Source organism: Heptranchias perlo, chromosome 12 (assembly GCF_035084215.1).
Source record: "Heptranchias perlo isolate sHepPer1 chromosome 12, sHepPer1.hap1, whole genome shotgun sequence".
NCBI classification, from domain to species: domain Eukaryota; kingdom Metazoa; phylum Chordata; class Chondrichthyes; order Hexanchiformes; family Hexanchidae; genus Heptranchias; species Heptranchias perlo.
The window spans coordinates 64,529,617-64,537,116 of record NC_090336.1 but is presented as its reverse complement, the minus strand read 5'-3'; the positions used below and the strand labels follow the sequence as shown (position 1 = coordinate 64,537,116).

At 51.4% G+C, this 7,500-nt stretch overlaps 2 non-coding genes across 2 annotated transcripts; both read left to right on the top strand.

Annotated features, from left to right (window-relative positions):
- The first annotated feature begins 2,268 nt into the window (after positions 1 to 2,268).
- LOC137330321 (U2 spliceosomal RNA) lies at positions 2,269 to 2,459 on the top strand. Its single transcript, XR_010965030.1, has one exon. It is a non-coding gene; the product is annotated as a U2 spliceosomal RNA (small nuclear RNA).
- Positions 2,460 to 4,443: 1,984 nt separating this feature from the next.
- Positions 4,444 to 4,634, top strand: LOC137330310 (U2 spliceosomal RNA). Its single transcript, XR_010965029.1, has one exon. It is a non-coding gene; the product is annotated as a U2 spliceosomal RNA (small nuclear RNA).
- The last annotated feature ends 2,866 nt before the right edge of the window (positions 4,635 to 7,500 follow it).

The following is a 7,500-nucleotide window of genomic DNA, read 5'->3' as shown; positions in this document are numbered from 1 at the left end:
CGCACTGCACCCCACACTACATCACACTTGCCTGCCTGCCAGCCTGCCGCTGCCTACTCTCACCAGCGGACCAAAGTGAGGATAACACCCCGAAGCAAGCATCTCCCTTGCCGCCCACCAGCCCACACCATTCCCCTTGCCTGCCTCCCACAAATTCCACCAGCGAGGCAAAGTGAAAATCAACCCCCAAAAAACGCACTCCACACCGGCCATCGCCCGCTATACACCCCCCCCCCCCCCGGGGCGAATATTAAGCCCGAGAACACCGACTGTAACCAACCGCAGTGAAAAGTTGAAGTGGCAACTCATTAACCAGATTTACACTTGGCAACTCATAAACCAAATGAACAAAAAATCTGGTTAATGAGTTGCCCAAAATAAATCTGGTTAATGAGTTGCCACTTCAACTTTTCACTGCGATTGGTTACAGTCGGTGTTCTCGGGCTTAATATTCACCCCGGGGATGGCGGGGGGGGTGATTCTGGGGGTAGTGTCCGGGAGGGTGAGCCTTTTATTCGGCAGGAGGCGTGTGGGGAAATCATCAACCTGTCAGACGATGAGTTGTCACAAATGCCATTGCTTAATGAAAGCTGCGCTCCCGAACTGGACTGACTGACTGTCTGTCTGTTTGTCAAGGGGAGGAAAAGGCGGTGGTGGTGGTGAGGGTGGAGCTTTACGCTCAGGAGGGGAGACTTTCCTTCATGCCAATTAATCTGCAGCAGAAAGTCATCCCCCCCCGACTGGGATTCGAAGCCCGGTCCTGACCACGAGACCACCGGGGAGAGCTGCCTCAAGTCCCTGAGGGACCTGGACACGAGGCCGAGGACACACGCACGCCTGCTGCACTGGCAGCAGCGACCAGCAGGGGGCTGACCGGCTGATCCTTCCCTTTCACAGGCAGGCTTTTGGCCCTCGCTCAAACGACAAAGGTGTTCAGAAGGAAGTCCTGGGGAGGAGGGAGGGAGGCAGGGAAATCAGCACAAAGCAGGTCCCCTGGAATCTCACACCTGCGTCCCAGAAAACAGGTCTCCTGGTCAAAGCAGTCCTGCCCCGTCCTGCCATTAACGTGACAATGGACAGGGCCCGGCAGCTTGAGACACATCTTTTTTTCAATATGCAAGTTCTTTTTAAAAAGGTTTCCTTCCACAGCAGCTCTGAGTAAGAGTGAGAGAGAGAGAGAGAGAGACACTGACTGACACTGACACTGACACTGACACTGACACTGACACACACACACACACACACACACACACACACACACACACACCGTCTCCCATCCGATTGGTGGACTATGGGATTGAAAATCGAACTTTGAGTTTCAATGCAGGGGGGAGAGCGCGAACGCAGCCCCTCCCAACTACCACACGCGCGTTGTTGTTGTTGTAATATAGAACTGCAAGTTGCCGTTGTCGTGGTCGTTTCGAATCAGCACAAAGTAGGTGCCTCCCTGGAATGTCACACCTGCGTCCCAGAAAACAGGTCTCCCGGTCAAAGCAGTCCCGCCCCGCCCTGGGATTAACATGACAACGGACAGGGCCCAGTCAGGGAGCAGCTTGAGAGACACCTTTCAATAGGCGCTTCTGAAACATTAACGCCTTGTTTCTTCCGACAGTTTAACCAGCGATTAACATGACAACGGACAGGGCCCAGTCAGGGAGCAGCTTGAGAGACGTCTTTCAATAGGCGCTTCTGAAACATTAACGCCTTGTTTCTTTCGACAGTTTAACCAGCCTTTAACACGCCTTGTGTTTTTATTTCCCATTTCCAGCCAGCCAGCCAGCCAGCCAGCCGAGCCGAGCCAGCATCTGCAGTATTTTTTTTGATTGGTCTTGCCTGCCGTGGAATGAATGTTTCAACACGAGCTGCTGATTGTCAGCACCTCACCTCTTTCTCAATTGGCCGTTGCAATCTCACTCGCTCACTCATCGTGAGACACGTCACGTCACTAGTTTTACTTAAAGAGGTTTCCTTCCACGGCAGTTCGTTAGTGACTGAGACTGACTGACGGAGGTCCGTTGAGACACAACCCTCCCCCATCTGATTGGTGGCCTACTGGCAAATTTACCAATCTGTCAAGCAATCCTGGCAAGAAAGGAAAAAACGGCAACTTCTTTAAACTCATCCACTGTTGCAATTAGAAACGGTGGCAAAAAATGTGGCCAGAGTGGGAGAGAACGGCAGTGCTTCGAGACTGCTTTCAACACCGGCAGCCAGAGAACAAAGAGGGAGGGCAAACAGGACCCGAGATCAATTCGCATCGAGCGCGGTATCGCTTCTCGGCCTTTTGGCTAAGATCAAGTGTAGTATCTGTTCTTATCAGTTTAATATCTGATACGTCCCCTATCTGGGGACCATATATTAAATTGATTTTTGGAACAGGGAGATGGAATAGGGGCTTGCTCCGTCCACTCCACGCATCGACCCAGTATTGCAGTGTCTCTGGGAACGGTGCACCTCCCTGTGGGGAGATATTCAAAAGGAAAAACAGCTCTTTCCCAGTGTCTCTGTGTGTGTGTGTGTGTGTGTGTGTGTGTGTGTTTTATTACTGAGAATAAAGCTGATATCTCTCTCTCTCTCTCTCTCTTACACTCAGAGCTGCTGTGGAAGGAAACCGTTTTAAAAAGAACTTTCTCAGCTCAGTGGTATTTTTTTCTTCTCCAAGGCTGAGTGCCGCTCGCACGGAGCGATATAATTCAAAGTGCAAAATAACTTGGCGTCGTTGACTTGAAACAAGCAGGGTCTGCTTCCAAATGAAAGCTGCGCTCCCGAACTGGACTGACTGTCTGTCTGTCTGTCTGTTTGTCAAGGGGTGGAAAAGGCGGCGGTGGTGGTGAGGGTGGAGCATTACGCACAGGAGGGGAGACTTTCTTTCAGAGGTGCCAATTAATCTGCAGCAGAAAGTCATCCCCCCCGACCGGGATTCGAAGCCCGGTCCTGACCACGAGACCACCGGGGAGAGTTGCCTCAAGTCCCTGAGGGACCTGGACACGAGGCCGAATACACACGCACGCCTGCTGCACTGGCAGCAGCGACCAACAGGGGGCTGACCGGCTGATCCTTCCCTTTCACAGGCAGGCTTTTGGCCCTCGCTGAAACGACAAAGGTGTTCAGAAGGAAGTCCTGGGGGGGAGGGAGGGAGGCAGGGAAATCAGCACAAAGCAGGTCCCCTGGAATCTCACACCTGCGTCCCAGAAAACAGGTCTCCTGGTCAAAGCAGTCCTGCCCCGTCCTGCCATTAACGTGACAATGGACAGGGCCCCGGCAGCTTGAGACACATCTTTTTTTCAATATGCAAGTTCTTTTTAAAAAGGTTTCCTTCCACAGCAGCTCTGAGTAAGAGTGAGAGAGAGTGAGAGAGAGAGAGACACTGACTGACACTGACACTGACACTGACACACACACTGACACACACACACACACACACACACACACACACACACACCGTCTCCCATCCGATTGGTGGACTATGGGATTGAAAATCGAACTTTGAGTTTCAATGCAGGGGGGAGAGCGCGAACGCAGCCCCTCCCAACTACCACACGCGCGTTGTTGTTGTTGTAATATAGAACTGCAAGTTGCCGTTGTCGTGGTCGTTTCGAATCAGCACAAAGTAGGTGCCTCCCTGGAATGTCACACCTGCGTCCCAGAAAACAGGTCTCCCGGTCAAAGCAGTCCCGCCCCGCCCTGGGATTAACATGACAACGGACAGGGCCCAGTCAGGGAGCAGCTTGAGAGACACCTTTCAATAGGCGCTTCTGAAACATTAACGCCTTGTTTCTTCCGACAGTTTAACCAGCGATTAACATGACAACGGACAGGGCCCAGTCAGGGAGCAGCTTGAGAGACGTCTTTCAATAGGCGCTTCTGAAACATTAACGCCTTGTTTCTTTCGACAGTTTAACCAGCCTTTAACACGCCTTGTGTTTTTATTTCCCATTTCCAGCCAGCCAGCCAGCCAGCCAGCCGAGCCGAGCCAGCATCTGCAGTATTTTTTTTGATTGGTCTTGCCTGCCGTGGAATGAATGTTTCAACACGAGCTGCTGATTGTCAGCACCTCACCTCTTTCTCAATTGGCCGTTGCAATCTCACTCGCTCACTCATCGTGAGACACGTCACGTCACTAGTTTTACTTAAAGAGGTTTCCTTCCACGGCAGTTCGTTAGTGACTGAGACTGACTGACGGAGGTCCGTTGAGACACAACCCTCCCCCATCTGATTGGTGGCCTACTGGCAAATTTACCAATCTGTCAAGCAATCCTGGCAAGAAAGGAAAAAACGGCAACTTCTTTAAACTCATCCACTGTTGCAATTAGAAACGGTGGCAAAAAATGTGGCCAGAGTGGGAGAGAACGGCAGTGCTTCGAGACTGCTTTCAACACCGGCAGCCAGAGAACAAAGAGGGAGGGCAAACAGGACCCGAGATCAATTCGCATCGAGCGCGGTATCGCTTCTCGGCCTTTTGGCTAAGATCAAGTGTAGTATCTGTTCTTATCAGTTTAATATCTGATACGTCCCCTATCTGGGGACCATATATTAAATTGATTTTTGGAACAGGGAGATGGAATAGGGGCTTGCTCCGTCCACTCCACGCATCGACCCAGTATTGCAGTGTCTCTGGGAACGGTGCACCTCCCTGTGGGGAGATATTCAAAAGGAAAAACAGCTCTTTCCCAGTGTCTCTGTGTGTGTGTGTGTGTGTGTGTGTGTGTGTGTTTTATTACTGAGAATAAAGCTGATATCTCTCTCTCTCTCTCTCTCTTACACTCAGAGCTGCTGTGGAAGGAAACCGTTTTAAAAAGAACTTTCTCAGCTCAGTGGTATTTTTTTCTTCTCCAAGGCTGAGTGCCGCTCGCACGGAGCGATATAATTCAAAGTGCAAAATAACTTGGCGTCGTTGACTTGAAACAAGCAGGGTCTGCTTCCAAATGAAAGCTGCGCTCCCGAACTGGACTGACTGTCTGTCTGTCTGTCTGTTTGTCAAGGGGTGGAAAAGGCGGCGGTGGTGGTGAGGGTGGAGCATTACGCACAGGAGGGGAGACTTTCTTTCAGAGGTGCCAATTAATCTGCAGCAGAAAGTCATCCCCCCCGACCGGGATTCGAAGCCCGGTCCTGACCACGAGACCACCGGGGAGAGTTGCCTCAAGTCCCTGAGGGACCTGGACACGAGGCCGAATACACACGCACGCCTGCTGCACTGGCAGCAGCGACCAACAGGGGGCTGACCGGCTGATCCTTCCCTTTCACAGGCAGGCTTTTGGCCCTCGCTGAAACGACAAAGGTGTTCAGAAGGAAGTCCTGGGGGGGAGGGAGGGAGGCAGGGAAATCAGCACAAAGCAGGTCCCCTGGAATCTCACACCTGCGTCCCAAAAAACAGGTCTCCTGGTCAAAGCAGTCCTGCCCCGTCCTGCCATTAACGTGACAATGGACAGGGCCCCGGCAGCTTGAGACACATCTTTTTTTCAATATGCAAGTTCTTTTTAAAAAGGTTTCCTTCCACAGCAGCTCTGAGTAAGAGTGAGAGAGAGTGAGAGAGAGAGAGACACTGACTGACACTGACACTGACACTGACACACACACTGACACACACACACACACACACACACACACACACACACACCGTCTCCCATCCGATTGGTGGACTATGGGATTGAAAATCGAACTTTGAGTTTCAATGCAGGGGGGAGAGCGCGAACGCAGCCCCTCCCAACTACCACACGCGCGTTGTTGTTGTTGTAATATAGAACTGCAAGTTGCCGTTGTCGTGGTCGTTTCGAATCAGCACAAAGTAGGTGCCTCCCTGGAATGTCACACCTGCGTCCCAGAAAACAGGTCTCCCGGTCAAAGCAGTCCCGCCCCGCCCTGGGATTAACGTGACAACGGACAGGGCCCAGTCAGGGAGCAGCTTGAGAGACACCTTTCAATAGGCACTTCTGAAACATTAACGCCTTGTTTCTTCCGACAGTTTAACCAGCGATTAACATGACAACGGACAGGGCCCAGTCAGGGAGCAGCTTGAGAGACGTCTTTCAATAGGCGCTTCTGAAACATTAACGCCTTGTTTCTTTCGACAGTTTAACCAGCCTTTAACACGCCTTGTGTTTTTATTTCCCATTTCCAGCCAGCCAGCCAGCCAGCCAGCCAGCCAGCCAGCCGAGCCGAGCCAGCATCTGCAGTATTTTTTTTGATTGGTCTTGCCTGCCGTGGAATGAATGTTTCAACACGAGCTGCTGATTGTCAGCACCTCACCTCTTTCTCAATTGGCCGTTGCAATCTCACTCACTCGCTGTGAGACACGTCACGTCACTAGTTTTACTCAAAGAGGTTTCCTTCCACGGCAGTTCGTTAGTGACTGAGACTGACTGACGTAGGTCCGTTGAGACACAACCCTCCCCCATCTGATTGGTGGCCTACTGGCAAATTTACCAATCTGTCAAGCAATCCTGGCAAGAAAGGAAAAAACGGCAACTTCTTTAAACTCATCCACTGTTGCAATTAGAAACGGTGGCAAAAAATGTGGCCAGAGTGGGAGAGAACGGCAGTGCTTCGAGACTGCTTTCAACACCGGCAGCCAGAGAACAAAGAGGGAGGGCAAACAGGACCCGAGATCAATTCGCATCGAGCGCGGTATCGCTTCTCGGCCTTTTGGCTAAGATCAAGTGTGTTCCTTTTCGGGCTTATTTGGATCTGAGCGGACTGGAACGCTGGCCGCGACCTCGTGCGCTCGCAAAGTGCGGACTTTGCTGTGATTGGTCGTTTGTGTGCTGGCTCCGCCCCTAAATTTGCATAAGGACCAAATCAACACTGCAATGGCAGGGAAGGGTTCCTGGTGAAAGCAGTCCTGCCACTGACATGACAATGGACAGGGCCCGGCAGCTTGAGACACATCTTTCTTTCAATAAGCAAGTCCTTTTTAAAAAAGTTTCCTTCCACAGCAGCTCTGAGTGAGAGAGAGAGAGAGAGAGAGAGAGACACTGACTCACTGACTGATACTGACACCGACACACACACACACACACATATTATTTATTATTATTTTAAACGACAAAGGTGTTCAGAAGGAAGTCCTGGGGGGAAGGCAGGCAGGGAGGGACGGACACAGGGAAGTCCGCACAAAACAGGTCCCCTGGAACCTCTGACCCAGAAAACCGGGTTCCTGGTGAAAGCAGTCCTGCCATTGACATGACAATGGACAGGGCCCGGCAGCTTGAGACACATCTTTCTTTCAATATGCAAGTTCTTTTTAAAAAAGTTTCCTTCCACAGCAGCTCTGAGTGAGAGAGAGAGAGAGAGAGAGAGAGACACTGACTGACTGACTGATACTGACACCGACACACACACACACACACACACACACACACACACATATTATTTATTATTATTTTAAACGACAAAGCTGTTCAGAAGGAAGTCCTGGGGGGAAGGCAGGCAGGGAGGGACGGACACAGGGAAGTCCGCACAAAACAGGTCCTTTGGAACCTCTGACCCACAAAACCGGGTTCC